This window comes from Scyliorhinus torazame, unplaced genomic scaffold (assembly GCF_047496885.1).
Source record: "Scyliorhinus torazame isolate Kashiwa2021f unplaced genomic scaffold, sScyTor2.1 scaffold_222, whole genome shotgun sequence".
NCBI classification, from domain to species: Eukaryota; Metazoa; Chordata; class Chondrichthyes; order Carcharhiniformes; family Scyliorhinidae; genus Scyliorhinus; species Scyliorhinus torazame.
In genome coordinates this window covers 1-17,499 of record NW_027307949.1, presented here as the reverse complement: position 1 = coordinate 17,499, position 17,499 = coordinate 1, and the positions used below count along the sequence as shown (strand labels likewise).

General features: G+C 54.2%; 1 long non-coding RNA gene across 4 annotated transcripts; it reads left to right on the top strand.

Annotated features, from left to right (window-relative positions):
- The first annotated feature begins 9,309 nt into the window (after window positions 1-9,309).
- Window positions 9,310-12,310, top strand: LOC140405780 (uncharacterized). Of its 4 annotated transcripts, none has more exons than XR_011938759.1 (3): window positions 9,310-9,449; window positions 9,614-10,189; window positions 12,184-12,310. It is a non-coding gene; the product is annotated as an uncharacterized lncRNA (long non-coding RNA). The 4 variants fall into 4 exon arrangements; XR_011938758.1 differs by having other exon boundaries at window positions 9,310-9,523; XR_011938760.1 differs by having other exon boundaries at window positions 9,335-9,877; window positions 10,083-10,189; window positions 12,184-12,309.
- The last annotated feature ends 5,189 nt before the right edge of the window (window positions 12,311-17,499 follow it).

The window sequence follows — 17,499 nt, the reverse complement described above, 5'->3', positions numbered from 1 at the left end:
GGACACACAGAGAGCGAGGGACACACAGAGAGCGAGGGACACACAGAGAGCGAGGAACACACAGAGAGCGAGGGACACACAGAGAGATTGGGACGCACAGAGAGCGAGGGACACACAAAGAGCGAGGGACACAGAGAGCGAGGGGTGCACAGAGAGCGAGGGACACACACAGAGAGCGAGGGACACACAGAGAGCGAGGAACACACACAGAGAGCGAGGGACACACACAGAGAGCGAGGGACACACAGAGATCGAGGGACACACAGAGCGAGGGGCACCCAGAGAGCGAGGGACTCAGAGAGCGAGGGACACACAGAGAGCGAGGAACACACACAGAGAGCAAGGGACACACAGAGAGCGAGGGACACACAGAGAGCTGGGACACACAGAGAGCGAGGGTCACACATAGAGAGCGAGGGACACACACAGAGCGAGGGACACACACAGAGCGAGGGACACACACAGAGAGCGAGGGACACAGAGAGCTGGGACACACAGAGAGCGAGGGACACACAGAGAGTGAGGGACACACAGAGAGCGAGGTACACACAGAGAGCGAGGGACACACAGAGAGCGAGGGACACAAAGAGAGCGAGGAACACACAGAGAGCGAGGGACACACAGAATGCGAGGGCCACGCACAGAGAGCGAGGGACACACAGAGAGGAAGGGCACAGAAAACGAGGGGTGCACAGAGAGCGAGGGACACACAGAGAGCGAGGGACACACAGAGAGCGAGGGACACACAGAGAGCGAGGGACACACAGAGAGCGAGGGACACAGAGAGCGAGGGACACACAGAGAGCGAGGAACACACACAGAGAGCGAGGGACACACAGAGAGCGAGGGACACACAGAGAGCTGGGACACACAGAGAGCGAGGGACACACAGAGAGCGAGGGACACACAGAGAGCGAGGGACACACACAGAAAGCGAGGGACACACACAGAGAACGAGGAACACACAGAGAGCGAGGGACACACACACAGAGCGAGGGACACACACAGAGAGCGAGGAACACACACAGAGAGCGAGGGACACACACAGAGAGCGAGGGACACACACAGAGAGCGAGAGACACACACAGAGAGCGAGAGACACACACAGAGAGCGAGGCGCACACAGAGAGCGAGGGACACACAGAGAGCTGGGACACACAGAGAGCGAGGGACACACAGAGCGCGAGGGACACACAGAGAGCGAGGGACACACAGAGAGCGAGGGACACACAGAGCGAGGGGCACCCAGAGAGCGAGGGACACAGAGAGCGAGGGACACACATAGAGCGAGGAACACACACAGAGAGCGAGGGACACACAGAGAGCGAGGGACACACAGAGAGCGAGGGACACACAGAGAGCTGGGACACACAGAGAGCGAGGAACACACAGAGAGCGAGGGACACACACAGAGAGCGAGGAACACACACAGAGAGCGAGGGACTCACACAGAGAGCGAGGGACACACACACAGAGCGAGAGACACACACAGAGAGCGAGGGACACACAGAGAGCGAGGGACACACAGAGAGCGAGGGACACACATAGAGTGCGAGGGACACACACAGAGCGAGGGACACACACAGAGCGAGGAACACACACACAGAGCGAGGGACACACAGAGAGCGAGGGACACACACAGAGAGCGAGGGACACACACAGAGAGCGAGGGACACACACAGAGCTAAGGACACATAGAGAACGAGGGACACACAGAGAGCGAGAGACACACAGAGAGCGAGGGACACACAGAGAGCGAGGGACACACACAGAGCGAGGGACACACACAGAGAGCGAAGGACACACAGAGAGTTGGGACACACACAGAGCGAGGGACACACAGAGAGCGAGGGACACACAGAGAGCGAGGGGCACACAGAGAGCGAGGGACACACAGAGAGCGAGGGACACACAGAGAGCTGGGACACACAGAGAGCGAGGGACACACAGAGAGTGAGGGACACACAGAGAACGAGGGACACACAGAGAGCGACGGACACACAGAGAGCGAGGGACACACAGAGAGCGAGGGACACAAAGAGAGCGAGGAACACACAGAGAGCGAGGGACACACAGAGAGCGAGGGCCACGCACAGAGAGCGAGGGACACACAGAGAGCAAGGGCACAGAAAACGAGGGGTGCACAGAGAGCGAGGGATACAGAGAGAGCGAGGAACACACACAGAGAGCGAGGGTCACACAGAGAGCGAGCGACACACAGAGAGTGAGGGACACACAGAGTGCGAGGGACACACACAGAAAGCGAGGGACACACACAGAGAGCGAGGAACACACAGAGAGCGAGGGACACACACATGGAGCGAGCGACACACACAGAGAGCGAGGGACTCACACAGAGAGCGAGGGACACACACAGAGAGCGAGAGACACACACAGAGAGCGAGGGACACACAGAGAGCGAGGGATACACAGAGAGCGAGGGACACACAGAGAGCGAGGGACACACAGAGAGCGAGGGACACACAGAGAGCGAGGGACACACAGAGAGCGAGGGACACACATAGAGAGCGGGGGACACACACAGAGCGAGGGACACACACAGAGCGAGGGACACACACAGAGAGCGAGGGACACACAGAGAGCGAGGGACACACACAGAGAGCGAGGGACACACACAGAGCTAGGGACACATAGAGAACGAGGGACACACAGAGAGCGAGGGACACACAGAGAGCGAGAGACACACAGAGAGCGAGGCACACACAGAGAGCGAGGGACACACACAGAGCGAGGGACACACACAGAGAGCGAGGGACACACAGAGAGCGAGGGACACACACAGAGCGAGGGACACACACAGAGAGCGAGGGACACACTTAGTGCGAGGGACACACAGAGAGTTGGGACACACACAGAGCGAGGGACACACAGAGAGCGAGGGACACACAGAGAGCGAGGGGCACACAGAGAGCGAGGGACACACAGAGAGCTGGGACACACAGAGAGCGAGGGACACACAGAGAGTGAGGGACACACAGAGAGCGAGGGACACACAGCGAGCGAGGGACACACAGAGAGCGAGGGACACAAAGAGAGCGAGGAACACACAGAGAGCGAGGGACACACAGAGAGCGAGGGCCACGCACAGAGAGCGAGGGGCACACAGAGAGCGAGGGACACAGAGAGAGCGAGGGACACACAGAGAGCGAGGGACGCACAGAGAGCGAGAGGTGCACAGAGAGCGAGGGACACACAGAGAGCGAGGGCCACGCACAGAGAGCGAGGGGCACACAGAGAGCAAGGGCACAGAAAACGAGGGGTGCACAGTGAGCGAGGGACACACAGAGAGCGAGGGACACACAGAGAGCGAGGGACACACAGAGAGATTGGGACGCACAGAGAGCGAGGGACACACAAAGAGCGAGGGACACAGAGAGCGAGGGGTGCACAGAGAGCGAGGAACACACAGAGAGCGAGGGACACACAGAGAGCGAGGGACACACAAAGAGCGAGGGACACAGAGAGCGAGGGACACACACAGAGAGCGAGGGACACACACAGAGCGAGGAACACACACAGAGAGCGAGGGACACACACACAGAGCGAGGGACACACAGAGAGCGAGAGACACACAGAGAGTGAGGGACACACAGAGAGCGAGGGACACACAGAGAGCGAGAGACACACAGAGAGTGAGGGACACACAGAGAGCGAGGGACACACAGAGAGCGAGGAACACACACAGAGAGCGAGGGACACACACAGAGAGCAAGGGACACACAGAGAGCGAGGGACACAGAGAGCGAGGAACACACACAGAGAGCGAGGGTCACACAGAGAACGAGCGACACACAGAGAGCGAGGGACACACAGAGTGCGAGGGACACACAGAGCGAGCGACACACAGAGAGCGAGGGACACACAGAGAGCGAGGGACACACAGAGTGCGAGGGACACACAGAGCGAGCGACACACAGAGAGCGAGGGACACACAGAGCGAGGGACACACACAGAGCGAGGAACACACAGAGAGCGAGGGACACACAGAGAGCGAGGGATACAGAGAGCGAGGAACACACACAGAGAGCGAGGGTCACACAGAGAGCGAGCGACACACAGAGAGCGAGGGACACACAGAGAGCGAGGGACACACAAAGAGCAAGGGAGACACAGAGAGCAAAGGACACACACAGAGCGTGGAACACACAGTGATCGAGGGACGCACAGAGAGAGTGACGCACAGAGCGAGGAACGCAGAGCGAGGGACACAGAGAGCGAGGGACACACAGAGAGCGAGGGACACACACAGAGCGAGGGACACACACAGAGAGCGAGGGACACACAGTGAGCGAGGGACACACAGAGAGCGAGGAACACACAGAGAGCGAGGAACACACAGAGAGCGAGGGACACACAGAGAGCGAGGGACACACATAGAGAGCGAGGGACACACACAGAGCGAGGGACACACACAGAGAGCGAGGGACACACAGAGAGCGAGGAACACACACAGAGAGCGAGGGACACACAGAGTGCGATGGACACACAGAGAGCAAGGGACACACAGAGAGCAAAGGACATACACACAGAGCGTGGAACACACAGTGATCGAGGGACGCACAGAGAGAGTGACGCACAGAGTGAGGAACGCAGAGCGAGGGACACAGAGAGCGAAGGACACATAGAGCGAGGGACACATAGAGCGAGGCACACAGAGAGCGAGGGACACACAGAGAGCGAGGGACACACACAGAGCGAGGTGCACACACAGAGAGCGAGGGACACACAGTGAGCGAGGGACACACAGAGAGCGAGGAACACACAGAGAGCGAGGAACACAAGGAGAGCGAGGGACACACACAGAGCGAGGGACACACACAGAGCGAGGGACACACACAGAGCGAGGGACACACAGAGAGCGAGGGACACACATAGAGAGCGAGGGACACACACAGAGCGAGGGACACACACAGAGCGAGGGACACACACAGAGCGAGGGACACACACAGAGAGCGAGGGACACAGAGAGAGCGAGGGACACACACAGAGAGCGAGGGACACACACAGAGCGATGGACACATAGAGAACGAGGGACACACAGAGAGCTAGGGTCACACAGAGAGCGAGGGACACACAGAGAGCGAGGGACACACAGAGAGCGAGGGAGACACACAGAGCGAGGGACACACAGAGAGCGAGGGACACACAGAGAGTTGGGACACACACACAGCGAGGGACACACAGAGAGCGAGGGACACACAGAGAGCAAGAGGCACACAGAGAGCGAGGGACACACAGAGAGCGAGGGACACACAGAGAGCTGGGACACACAGAGATCGAGGGACACACAGAGAGTGAGGGACACACAGAGAGCGAGGTACACACAGAGAGCTAGGGACACACAGAGAGCGAGGGACACACAGAGAGCGAGGGACACACAGAGAGCGAGGGACACAAAGAGAGCGAGGAACACACAGAGAGCGAGGGACACACAGAGAGCGAGGGACATGCACAGAGAGCGAGGGACACACAGAGAGCGAGGGCACAGAAAACGAGGGGTGCACAGAGAGTGAGGGACACACAGAGAGCGAGGAACACACAGAGGGCGAGGGACACACAGAGAGCGAGGGACACACAGAGAGCGAGGGACACAGAGAGCGAGGGGTGCACAGAGAGCGAGGGACACACAGAGAACGAGGAAAACACAGAGAACGAGGGACACACAGAGAGCGAGGGACACACAGAGAGCGAGGGACACACAGAGAGCGAGGGACACACAGAGAGATTGGGACGCACAGAGAGCGAGGGACACACAAAGAGCGAGGGACACAGAGAGCGAGGGGTGCACAGAGAGCGAGGGACACACACAGAGAGCGAGGGACACACAGAGAGCAAGGAACACACACAGAGAGCGAGGGACACACACAGAGAGCGAGGTACACACAGAGTGCGAGGGACACACACAGAGAGCAAGGGACACACATAGAGCGACGGACACGCAGAGAGCGAGGGACACACAGAGTGCGAGGTACACACAGAGTGCGAGGGACACACAGAGAGCAAGGGACACACAGAGAGCGACGGACACGCAGAGAGCGAGGGACACACACAGAGCGAGGAACACACACAGAGAGCGAGGGACACACACAGAGAGCGAGGGACACACTCAGTGCAAGGGACACACACAGAGAGCGAGGGACACACAGAGAGCGAGAGACACACAGAGAGTGAGGGACACACAGAGAGCGAGGGACACACAGAGAGCGAGGAACACACACACAGAGCAAGGGACACACACAGAGAGCGAGGGACACACAGAGAGCGAGGGAGACACTGAGAGCGAGGAACACACACAGAGAGCGAGGGTCACACAGAGAGCGAGCGACACACAGAGAGCCAGGGACACACAGAGTGCGAGGGACACACAGAGCGAGGGACACACAGAGAGCGAGGGACACACAGAGAGCGAGGGACACACAGAGAGCAAGAGACACACAGAGAGCAAAGGACACACACAGAGCGTGGGACACACAGAGATCGAGGGACGCACAGAGAGAGTGACGCACAGAGCGAGGAACTCAGAGCGAGGGACACAGAGAGCGAGGGGCACATAGAGCGAGGCACACAGAGAGCGAGGGACACAGAGAGCGAGGGGTGCAGAGAGAGCGAGGGACACACACAGAGAGCGAGGGACACACAGAGACCGAGGTACACAAAGAGAGCGAAGGACACACAGAGAGCGAGGGACGCACAGAGAGCGAGGGACACACAGAGGTCGAGGAACACAGAGAGCGAGGGGTGTACAGAGAGCGAGGGACACACACAGAGAGCGAGGGACGCACAGAGAGCTCGGGACACACAGAGAGCGAGGGCACAGAGAGCGAGGGGTGCACAGAGAGCGAGGGACACACACAGAGAGCGAGGGAGACACACAGAGAGCGAGTGACACACAGAGAGCGAGGGACACAAAGAGAGTGAGAGGCACACAGAGAGTGAGAGGCACACAGAGAGCGAGGGACACACAGAGAGCGAGGGACACACAGAGAGCGAGGGACACACAGAGAGCGAGGGACACACAGAGCGAGGGGCACCCTTAGAGCGAGGGACACAGAGAGCGAGGGACACACACAGAGCGAGGGACACACAGAGAGCTGGGACACACATAGAGCGAGGGACACACACAGAGAGCGAGGGACACACATAGAGCGAGGGACACACACAGAGAGCGAGGGACACACACAGAGAGCGAGGGATACACACAGTGCGAGGGACACATACAAAGAGCGAGGGACACACAGAGACCGAGGGACACACAGAGAGTGAGGGACACACAGAGAGCGAGGGACACACAGAGAGCGAGGAACACACACAGAGAGTGAGGGACACACACAGAGAGCGAGGGACACACACAGAAAGCGAGGGACACACAGTGAGCGAGGAACACACACAGAGAGCGAGGGACACACACAGAGAGCGAGGGACACACACAGAAAGCGAGGGACACACAGAGAGCGAGCGACACAGAGAGAGCGAGGGACACACAGAGAGCGAGGGACACACAGAGTGAGGGACACACAGAGAGCGAGGGACACACAGAGAGCGAGGGACACACAGAGAGCCAGGGACACACAGAGAGCGAGGGACACACAGAGAGCAAGGGACACACAGAGAGCAAAGGACACACACAGAGCGTGGGACACACAGAGATCGAGGGACGCACAGAGAGAGGGACGTACAGAGCGAGGCACACAGAGAGCGAGGGACACACAGAGAGCGAGGGACACATAGAGAGCGAGGGACACATAGAGAGCGAGGGACACACTGAGAGCGAGGGACACACCATGAGCGAGGGACACACCGTGAGCGAGGGACGCACAGAGAGCGAGGGATTCACAGAGAGCGAGGGACGCACAGAGAGCGAGGGACGCACAGAGATTGAGGGGTACACAGAGAGTGAGGGGTACACAGACAGTGAGGGATACACAGAGAGCGAGGGACACAGCTAGAGCGAGGGACACAGCGAGACCGAGGGACACAGCGAGAGCGACGACTCAGCAAGAGCGAGGGACACAGCGAGAGCGAGAGGCACAGCGAGAGAAGGAGAGAGAGAGATAGAGTGATAGAAAGTGAGAGAGATGTACACAGTGAGCGAGAGTGGGACAAAGAGAGAGAGGGATAGAGATAGAGGGACAGGGAGAGAGGGGGACAGAGAGAGGAGGGAACTTTTTGGGAGAGGGCGACAGAGAGAGTGACACAGAGAGAAAGAGGTAGACAGTGAAAGAGAGGGATAGAGTGAGAGGACACTTTGAGAGCAACAGGGACACAGAGGGAGAGAGGGACAGAGAGAGATGGGCACACGGAGAGAGTGAGGGACACACACAGAGAAAGAGGAACACAGCGGGTCAGGATCTGAGGTTTCGGGGACGTGAGTGGGTCAGGATGTGAGGGTTAGGGGACATGAGGGTGTGATGGTGTGAGGGTGCCAGGACGTGAGGCAGTCAGGACATTAGGGTTATCAAACTGACCGTTTTCATTCAATCCAAATTGTTTCTTTATAAATTCTAATCTCAGGAATTGACATCAGAAGATTTCAGTGAAAAATCTGTCCGTGAACAACAAGTAAAATATGAAGTGAAACTTTGCAATGAGCTTTGTTTGTCTGGCCAGGAATCTTCTCTCTAAATGGAAGCAGAAATGAAGTTGTGTTTAACTCACATTCTGTGATTTCTTGCTGGTTTTTACTCATTCTATGGAAAGCCTTCCTAAGGCGACAGGCGAATGGTCATTCCCAACAGGTCAGAAATTCAGAGGGAACAAATGTCAAACAAAGATAGAAATAAGGACAGGACATTGCTGAATCTGTGGCTGTCTGCTGAATTAACATAACCATAGACAGGACAAGTGTTACCTTTGCAGACACAGGAAACACACCGAGGGGGACATTCCTGACAGAAAGTCGGGGGTGGGGACTGCACACAGGTCACTGAGGAGATCTCAGTCCAAACTGTTTCTAATCATTTCCCAATACTATTTTAAATTATGATTCAATCCTATTGGGAGGGGAGTGAGTGAGAGAGAGATATGGCAGATGCAGTATAACATGGATAAATGTGAGGTTATGCACTTGGGTAGAAAAAATAAGAACGTCCCTGTCTAATAATTACATTTAATCCAATTTTTTCCGGCCTGCTCAGTGAACAACACTGGTGTGGGGAAGGCCAAGGTTTAGCTGAAGTCACATTCTGTGTGTGTGGGGCTGAGCAGCAAGGAGATCAGCATCTCTTGTCACTCATTTACATGTCAATAGAGAGCTGTCCTCTGAGACAGACATTCCACACATGGCAGAGACTAGGGGTGGAGTCTGCTCACAGCTCACTGAGGATATATCTGTGTCTGAGGGACTTCAGTTCACAAACCAAAAACCCACGACACTGAAAACATTACCCCTCTGCTTCAGTGTGTGTGTGTGTGTGTGTGTGTGTCGCTGGGTGTGTCAATCTGTCTGTTTTGAGCTGTGCATTTTGGGTGTTGACATGTTGCTGATTGGCTCGAGATTAGAAATGTTGGACTCCTGTTGTGCTGTTTTGTATATTTTTTTTAAATGTCCCTGTTATTGTCTTTATAACCAATTTTATCTCCTTTTTTTCTCCAGAGGCATCTTTATTTGGAAAACTGGAAGGAGGTTGGGAATCCAGTGAGGAGGACGAGGGAGTGTGAATTCTTCCCGAGGGAGCGCTGGCTGAGGCCTGTTCCGCAGGCTTCACCCGGGTTATTACCCTGACTGAGGTTTAATTTTAATATTGGAGGGATCAAAGAGAGTGAGGGAGGGAGACATAAATATGTATAAGAGGTACAGAGAGACAGCAAGAAACACAAGAGAAGGGGATTTTCACAGTAACTTCATTGCAGTATTAATGTAAGCCTAATTGTGATAATAAAAAGATTTTGAGTATTAATTGTCTCTCAATCTTTTTTAACCTCTGGTTGAAAGCTGTGACTTATTTGTATTCGGATGTTGCTGAGGAGTTGTAAAACTGAAAAGGGGACCCTGGGCTCTCGCTGTATTAAATAGTTTCAATCTTTTCCAGTGGTTTAGTTAATTTTCTCCCTCTTTTTCCCAGGAATTTGAATTTTGAAAGACTGCAATGTGAGCAGGAATCTTTGGACAAAGACTATTCTCCAGAGGACAAGTGGATGGACTGAGGCCTACTCCACAGGCCGCACTCACGTGAGTTGTCTCTTTATTGCCTCCCCGGCCTTGCACTTAGACACAAACACATTAACCCTTTGGTGGGCGGCAAAGAGTAAAATACAAATCTGGAATATGAAGCTGTCTAATTTTGTTCCAACATGACACGGGTTATATTGATTCTGAGCGTCCCAGGGGTGGGGGGGGGATGCTGGGGGTGGGGGTGGGGGGGGGGGGGCATTTCACTGTTTCAGCCAATCTCTGCAATCTGGGAGAGAGAGCGAGAGAAATCTCAGATCAGAAACTCTGAACTCACTTTTGAAAGTGGTCATCATTTGTTGGGCTCTCCCTGTGCCCAGGTTGCCTGCAGAATTCACAAAATTAACGATAGTGGGGTCACTTTTAAAATGAATCCATTGACTGTAAAGTAATCTCGATTGCCCGGAATTAAAGTCCCTTAACTTGAAGCGGGTATAATTCTGGAATGAAGCCTGTGTTTTAGGCCGAGACACAAGTTTTTTTTTTAGAAAATACAGCACAGAACAGGCCCTTCGGCCCACAATGTTGTGCCGAACCTTTGTCCTAGATTACTCATAGATTATCATTGAATTTACAGTGCAGAAGGAGGCCATTCGGCCCTTTGAGTCTGCACCGGCTCTTGGAAAGAGCACCCTACCCAAACTCAACACCTCCACCCAACACAAAGGGCGATTTTGGACACTAAGGGCAATTTTTCATGGCCAATCCACCTAACCTGCACATCTTTGGACTGTGGGAGGAAACCGGAGCACCCGGAGGAAACCCACGCAGACAAGGGGAGGATGTGCAGACTCCGCACAGACAGTGATCCAAGCCGGAATCGAACCTGGGACACTGGAGCTGTGAAGCAATTGTGCTATCCACAATGCTACCGTGCTGCCCTTAAGAACAAATAAATCTACACTATATCATTTAACCGTAATCCATGTAACTATCCAATAGCTGCTTGAAGGTCCCGAATGTTTCCGATTCAACTACTTCCACAGGCAGTGCATTCCATGCCCCCACTACTCTCTGGGTAAAGAACCTACCTCTGACATCCCTCCTATATCTTCCACCTTTCACCTTAAATTTATGTCACCTTGTAATGGTTTGTTCCACCCGGGGAAAAAGTCTCTGACTGTCTACTCTTATCTATTCCCCTGATCATCTTATAAACCTCTATCAAGTCGCCCCTCATCCTTCTCCGTTCTAATGAGAAAAGGCCTAGCACCCTCAACCTTTCCTCGTAAGACCTACTCTCCATTCCAGGCAACATCCTGGTAAAGTATGAGGGTGAAATTAAATTTGCAGGAGGTCATTTGAATTCAGTTTGCTGTGGTTATGAATGTTGGATTCCTGTGTGTGACCCTGTCTCTCTTTCTTTCTCCTTCCCAACTATTAGAATGAGAGTGAGAAAGAGAGAGAGAGTACAGAAAGAGTGTGGGGCTGGGGGGTAATGGAGATTAGAGAGAGGGAGAGGAGAAAGAAAGAGAGGGTGGAGGGAGAGGGAGGTCGTGAAAAAGAGAGGCTTTCTCTCCCTTTCTGTCTTCTTTCCATTTTTGCCTCTCTCTCTCTCTCTGTCTCCCCTGCTTTCTGCCCCTATCTGTCCATTTCTCTCCAGCTTTTTAGTGTCTCTTTAAACCTTTAATCGAAGAAAACCACCCCACAAACTGCAATGGGGAGACTCATCACATCTTTCTGGGGATACCCTGATTAGGGAAATAAATAGAAATAAATGCTGGGAGGGTGATGAGGGATAACGAGGGAGACAGAAATATGAATGAGAGGGATAGAGAGACCGAATGAGATAGCGAGAGAGAGAGAAAGAGAAACACAAGGGAAGCGGGAACTATCTCTCAATCATTTTTATTCTGTGGTTTATAACTGAGATTATTGTAGGTGGATGTTGCTGAGAGTGTGTGTGACTGAGAGGGGAAATCTTGGCCTCTTGCTGTGCTACAAGTTTAAACATTTTCCTGCGTTTTAGTTAATTTTCTCCCTCTTTTTCCCAGGAATTTGAACTTTGAAGACTGCAATGCGACCAGGAATGTTTGGACAAAGGCTATTCTCCAGAGGACAAGTGGATGGACTGAGGCCTACTCCACAGGCCGCACTCACGTGAGTTGTCTCTTTATTGCTGCCCCGGCCTTGCACTCAGACACAAACACATTAACCCTTTGGTGGGCGGCAAAGAGTAAAATACAAATCTGGCATATGAAGCTGTCTAATTTTGTTCCAAAATAACAGGGGTTGTATTAATTCTGAGCGTCTCGGGTATTTGTGGTGGGGTAGGGGGTAGGGGGTTGGGGGGGGAATTTCACGGTTTCAGCCACTCTCTGCAACCTGGTAGCAAATGTAAACGACACTCAACACTGCCGACTGCACATTCTGGGATCTTTGTGTGCCAATGGATTTCGTTTTAGAAAGGTTTTTCTTCATTTTAAGAGGCAGTTTAACTCTTTCAGAAACTGAAGGGACTTCTCCAGGGATGTTCCAATCCACACATGACACGGCGGTGGGGGTGGGGTTGTTAGGTGCAGTGGGGAATGGGGCACCCAGCAGGAGTGAGGGGGGGAGGGAGGAAGGACAGTGTCCCATCGGTTAGGTCCAGATAGCTGCCGCTGTGGGATCTTGCTGTTCACTCAGCAACAGTGACCACAACTCTTACAATAAAATAGCTCTCCCAGTGTTTGCGTGGGTTTCGCCCCCACAACCCAAAGATGTGCAGGCTCGGGGGACTGGCCACGCGGAATTGTCCCTGAATTGGAAAAAATGAATTGGGCACTCTAAATTTATAAAAATAAATAAATAAATCTACAGTCCCTACTTCTTTAAAAAAAATAATGAAATAGCTCACAGACTGCAAAGTGGGTTTGAAGGTCTCGAATGTTAAAGTTTTAAACTTGAGTAATTGCGAACGAGGGAGTTAATGAACCCTTCCTGCTGCACTGACGGGATATTCAGCCAGATCTCATAGCTGCTGAGGGAGAAATCCACCATCAGAAACTCGGAACTCAATTTGGAAAGTGTCACCATTTTGGGGATCTCCCCGTGCACAAGTTGCCTGCAGAATTCCGGAAATGAACCAACAGTGGGGTCACTTTAATAATGAATCCATCGACTGTAAAGTAATCTCGAATTATAGTCCCTTAACTTGAAGCGGGGATAATTCTGGAATAAAGCCTGTGTTTTAGGCCGAGATTTAAATGTGAGGGTGAAATGAAATTGACAGGGGGCCATTTGAATTCAGTTTGCTGTGGTAGTGATTGTTCGATTCCTGTGTGTGACCATCTCAGTCTCTCCATCCCTCTCAGTCTCTCACCCTCTCAGTCTCTCTCACCCTCTCAGCCTCTCTCTCCCTCTCAGTCTCTCTCACCCTCTCAGTCTCTCTCCCTCTCAGTCTCTCTCCCTCTCAGTCTCTCTCTCCCTCTCAGTCTCTCACCCTCTCAGTCTCTCACCCTCTCTCTCCCTCTCAGTCTCTCTCCCTCTCAGTCTCTCACCCTCTCAGTCTTTCCCTCCCTCTCAGACTCTCCCTCTCTCTCTCCCTCTCAGTCTCCCCCCCTCTCAGCCTCTCCCTCCCTCTCAATCTCTCAAGCTCTCAGTCTCTCTCCCTCTCAGTCTCTCTCTCTCCCTCTCAGTCTCTCCCCCTCTCAGCCTCTCCCTCCCTCTCAATCTCTCACCCTCTCACCCTCTCAATCTCTCCCTCCCTCTCAGTCTCTCCCTCTCTCTCTCTCTCCCTCTCAGTCTCTCACCCTCTCAGTCTCTCCCTCTCAGTCTCTCTCTCCCTCTCAGTCTCTCTCTCCCTCTCAGTCTCACCCTCTCAGTCTCTCCCTCTCTCTCTCTCTCCCTCTCAGTCTCTCACACTCTCAGTCTCTCCCTCTCAGTCTCTCTCTCCCTCTCAGTCTCTCTCTCCCTCTCAGTCTCACCCTCTCAGTCTCTCGTCCTCTCAGCCTCTCTCACCCTCTCAGCCTCTCCCTCCCTCTCAATCTCTTACCCTCTCACCCTCTCAATCTCTCCCTCCCTCTCAGTCTCTCCCTCTCTCTCTCTCCCCCTCTCAGTCTCTCACCCTCTCAGTCTCTCCCTCTCAGTCTCTCTCTCCCTCTCAGTCTCTCTCTCCCTCTCAGTCTCACCCTCTCAGTCTCTCCCTCTCTCTCTCTCTCCCTCTCAGTCTCTCACCCTCTCAGTCTCTCCCCTCTCAGTCTCTCTCTCCCTCTCAGTCTCTCTCTCCCTCTCAGTCTCACCCTCTCAGTCTCTCCCTCTCAGTCTCTCTCTCCCTCTCAGTCTCTCTCTCCCTCTCAGTCTCACCCTCTCAGTCTCTCCCTCTCTCTCTCTCTCCCTCTCAGTCTCTCACACTCTCAGTCTCTCCCTCTCAGTCTCTCTCTCCCTCTCAGTCTCTCTCTCCCTCTCAGTCTCACCCTCTCAGTCTCTCGTCCTCTCAGCCTCTCTCACCCTCTCAGTCTCTCCCCCTCAGCCTCTCCCTCCCTCTCAATCTCTCACCCTCTCACCCTCTCAATCTCTCCCTCCCTCTCAGTCTCTCCCTCTCTCTCTCTCCCCCTCTCAGTCTCTCACCCTCTCAGTCTCTCCCTCTCAGTCTCTCTCTCCCTCTCAGTCTCTCTCTCCCTCTCAGTCTCACCCTCTCAGTCTCTCCCTCTCTCTCTCTCTCCCTCTCAGTCTCTCACCCTCTCAGTCTCTCCCTCTCAGTCTCTCTCTCCCTCTCAGTCTCTCTCTCCCTCTCAGTCTCACCCTCTCAGTCTCTCCCTCTCTCTCTCTATCCCTCTCAGTCTCTCACCCTCTCAGTCTCTCCCTCTCAGTCTCTCTCTCCCTCTCAGTCTCACCCTCTCAGTCTCTCGCCCTCTCAGCCTCTCTCACCCTCTCAGTCTCTCTCCCCCTCAGCCTCTCTCTCCCTCTCAGTCTCTCTCCCTCTCTCTCTCTCTCCCTCTCAGTCTCTCACCCTCTCAGTCTCTCCCTCTCAGTCTCTCTCTCCCTCTCAGTCTCTCTCTCCCTCTCAGTCTCACCCTCTCAATCTCTCGCCCTCTCAGTCTCTCTCTCCCTCTCAGTCTCTCTCCCTCTCAGCCTCTCTCACCCTCTCAGTCTCCCTCACCCTCTCAGCCTCTCTCTCCCTCTCAGCCTCTCTCACCCTCTCAATCTCTCGCCCTCTCAGTCTCTCTCTCCCTCTCAGCCTCTCTCCCTCTCAGCCTCTCTCTCCCTCTATGTATCTCTCTCCCTCTCAGCCTCTCTCACCCTCTCAGCCTCTCTCTCCCTCTCAGCCTCTCTCTCCATCTCAGCCTCTCTCCCTCTCAACCTCTCTCTTTCTCTCAATCTCTCTCCCGCTCAGTCTCTCTCTCCCTCTCAGTCCCTCTCCCTCTCAGCCTCTCTCACCCTCTCAGTCTCTGTCTCCCTCTCAGCCTCTCCCTCTCAGCCTCTCCCTCTCAGTCTCTCTATCCCTCTCAGCCTCTCAGTCCCTCTCAGCCTCTCTTTCCCTCTCAGTCTCTCTCCCTCTCAGCTTCTCTCCCTCTCAGTCTCTCTCCCTCTCAGTCTCTCACCCTCTCAGTCTTTCCCTCCCTCTCAGTCTCTCCCTCTCAGTCTCTCCCCCTCTCAGCCTCTCCCTCCCTCTCAATCTCTCACTTTCTCAATCTCTCTCCCTCTCAGTCTCTCTCTCACCCCCTCAGTCTCTCCCCCTCTCAGCCTCTCCCTCTCAGTCTCTCCCTCTCTCTCTCTCTCCCTCTCAGTCTCTCACCCTCTCAGTCTCTCCCTCTCAGTCTCTCTCTCCCTCTCAGTCTCTCTCTCCCTCTCAGTCTCACCCTCTCAGTCTCTCCCTCTCAGTCTCTCTCTCCCTCTCAGCCTCTCTCCCTCTCAGCCTCTCTCCCTCTCAGTCTCTCGCCCTCTCAGCCTCTCTCACCCTCTCAGTCTCTCTCCCTCTCAGCCTCTCTCTCCCTCTCAGTCTCTCTCTCCCTCTCAGCCTCTCTCCCTCTCAGCCTCTCTCTCCCTCTATGTCTCTCTCTCCCTCTCAGCCTCTCTCCCTCTCAGCCTCTCTCACCCTCTCAGTCTCTCTCTCCCTCTCATCCTCTCTCCCTCTCAACCTCTCTGTTCCTCTCAATCTCTCTCTCCCTCTCAGTCTCTCTCCCTCTCAGTCCCTCTCCCTCTCAGCCTCTCTCACCCTCTCAGTCTCTCTCCCTCTCAGTCTCTCTCTCTCTCTCAGTCTCTCTCTCCCTCTCAGCCTCTCCCTCTCAGCCTCTCCCTCTCAGTCTCTCTATCCCTCTCAGCCTCTCAGTCCCTCTCAGCCTCTCTTTCCCTCTCAGTCTCTCTCTCCCTCTCAGCCTCTCTCCCTCTCAGTCTCTCTCGCCCTCTCAGCCTCTCTCACCCTCTCAGTCTCTCTCTCCCAGTCTCTCACCCTCTCAGTCTCTCTCCCTCTCAGTCTCTCTCTCCCTCTCAGTCTCTTTCTCCCTCTCAGTCTCTCTCAGCCTCTCAGTCGCTTTCTCCCTCTCAGCCTCTCTCACCCTCTCAGCCTCTCTCCCTCTCAGTCTCTCTCTCCCTCTCAGTCTCTCTCGCCCTCTCTCCCTCTCAGTCTCTCTCCCTCTTAGCCTCCCTCACCCTCTCAGCCTCTCTCCCTCTCAGCCTCTCTCTCCCTCTCAGTCTCTCTCCCTCTCTGTCTCTCTCTCCCTCTCAGCTTCTCTCTCCCTCTCAACCTCTCAGTCTCTCTCAACCTCTCAGTCTCTCTCCCTCCTGAGACAGTCGATTTGAAAATGTCATGAGACAGCCCTGTCCTGTCCTGAGACAGTCGATTTGAAAATGTCCTGAGACAGCCCTGTCCTGTCCTGAGACAGTCGATTTGAAAATGTCCTGAGACAGCCCTGTCCTGTCCTGAGACAGTCGATTTGAAAATGTCCTGAGACAGACCTGTCCTGTCCTGAGACAGTCGATTTGAAAAAGTCCTGAGACAGCCCTGTCCTGTCCTGAGACAGCCGATTTGAAAATGTCCTGAGACAGCCCTGTCCTGTCCTGAGACAGTCGATTTGAAAATGTCCTGAGACAGCCCTGTCCTGTCCTGAGACAGTCGATTTGAAAATGTCCTGAGACAGCCCTGTCCTGTTCTGAGACAGTCGATTTGAAAACGTCCTGAGACAGCCCTGTCCTGTCCTGAGACAGTCGATTTGAAAAAGTCCTGAGACAGCCCTGTCCTGTTCTGAGACAGTCGATTTGAAAACGTCCTGAGACAGCCCTGTCCTGTTCTGAGACAGTCGATTTGAAAACGTCCTGAGACAGCCCTGTCCTGTTCTGAGACAGTCGATTTGAAAACGTCCTGAGACAGCCCTGTCCTGTCCTGATAC